Below are 2,348 nucleotides of genomic sequence, written 5' to 3' on the forward strand. Positions count from 1 at the left end.
CACTCTGTAGACCAGGCTGGCCTCGAACTCATAAATGCACCTGCCTCTACCTCCCAAGTGCTGGGATTAAAGGCATGCATCTCTGCCCTATCTTGAATGCTTCCTCTGCAAAGCAAATTAGTTCATTATTTTAAATTTTAACATCATGGAAATTCACAGACATTGTGGTGACACAGGAAGGAGTTCAGCTGCTTGTGCTGCAAGCATTCTCAGGAATCAGCATGAACCAGGAAGTGGAGCCAGGCTATAAACATCAAGGTATATATACTCAGTGACCCACTTCCTCAAATGAGGCTGTGCCTCCTAAAGGCATCACAAACTTCCCAAACAGAACTACCATTTGAGGACTAAGTGTACAAAAATGTGAGTCCTTGGGGAAGGAAGACTCTTGTCTAGAAGAGATATTGAATTTTGTTAAAAGAGTGTGTGTGTGTCTAATAAAATAAATATAACTTCCTTATTTTATTCATTGATATTGAATGTTGAAATGAAGTTTCATTCCTACAACCAAACAACTTGATTATAGTGTATGTTCTTTTAATTTTTGGTCAAATTGAGTACATACATTTCATTGAAGCTTTGACCTCTACATTCATCAGAGAAAATCATTTATGTTTTTTTTTTTTCTGTTGTTGTTGTGTCCAATGTTCTGCCCCATACTCCAAAAGCTGTGATCATTAAAAATATGTTCCCTTTCTCTGTTTGTTTGCTAAAGACTTGTGCTACAATGTCAGGCCTTCGTAAGAGGAACAACAATGACTTTAAAACTCATGGAATTGGGCCACAGTGGGTGTGCATATTTTGATGTCTTCATGCTATTATGGAGCATCGATCTGCTTGTTGTTCCCAAGGTCTTCATGTCCTTCTTAATCTATGTTTTATTCTAAGAGGAGTGAGTGAAGATTCTAAGAGGACTTCCAGCCTCCCACTAGGCTGTATCATTGGCATTCATAATAACAATGCTTGATCTTTTTCAACCATTGCCACTGGAACAGATTAATGATTCAATCACCAAACTTATAAAGACTTTAATATAACTAAACATTGATTGTTAGTAATGACCACCATCCTTAGAAAGATAGAGATTGTTAACAAAGTTCAATTAAGATGTTTTTGTCAATGGCTCTGATGTAGAAAATCCTAGAAAGTAATTTGAAGTTTAAAAAGGCACACTCTTAATCACTGTGCTGGGGATTCTTTAAGGTCAGGGAATGAGAACACTGGCAACACTGGCTGACGCGATGCTGGGCTGGTGATCTAGGTGATGGTTGACATCTATTACCCATTTCTGTCCTCAGCTTCCTAATATGAATTAATAAAATATTGTTAATGAGAAAATGTGAACCCTGAGGATATAAAGTTGAAAGAACTGATTTTTTATATATAATTTTAGATTTGTGATTCTTTTAAGATTTTTATAAGATTATCTTTTAAGATAAATACTAAAATAATTGATTCTTTTTGTTTTTCATTTTGTAACCACATGACAGCCTGGCATTAAGAGAAACTGACTGAGAAAACTCCCTTGCTTGCTTATATTTTGTTAATCTATAACAAGTTGCTTAGTTACAAATGTATGTGGGTCCTTGGGAATAATACATTTTTTACCAAGAATACCTAGGACACTGATCATGTGATGCTATGGGGAACATGTTTTTTCTTATGTATACTCATTGTAATTATTCACTTAAAGAAAATTAGATACATGTATGTATACGGTTGTAAAGTGGTTGAAGCTTTGCCCCATACTCCCAATGTGTGAATGCGTGCATGTATGTATGCATGTATGTATGTATGTATGTATGTATATGTATGTGTGAGGTTGTTGGAGCTTGTCTTGTTTCATCTATTGACTCTGTGTGTGTGTGTGTGTGATCTTCCTCCCCCAATTTTTTCTTTTTTCCTTCTCATTGGCCTGCAAAGCATTCAGAGATTTTTTCACTGATCACAGGAGTGATAGACTCAGCAAATCTAGCTTTATTCCCTCAGACAAAAGCCTACTTAGTGAACAATCACTGACTCTCGGCCCTCACTTCAGTTTCTCCTGACCTGTGGAAGCTGGCCTTTGACACTACAGATCCTCTCCTCTGCATTACGGCTGGGAAAGCTCTCACTTCAAGACTTGTCTACCTGCATGGAGATCTGTCTTTAAACTGGGAGATAGAGACATTGAGGTAAATATTCAGAGGAATCTAAAGACACTTCAAAGAAATACCCGCTGTGGTTTTGTTCATTTCCATCCCAACCGGTAAGAAGAACACATGCTCCACTATGTTCATAGCAGCCTTATTTATAATAGCCAGAAGCTGGAAAGAACCCAGATGCCCCTCAACAGAGGAATGGATACA

The sequence above is a fragment of the Mus caroli genome, chromosome 3 (assembly GCF_900094665.2).
Source record: "Mus caroli chromosome 3, CAROLI_EIJ_v1.1, whole genome shotgun sequence".
NCBI lineage: Eukaryota > Metazoa > Chordata > Mammalia > Rodentia > Muridae > Mus > Mus caroli.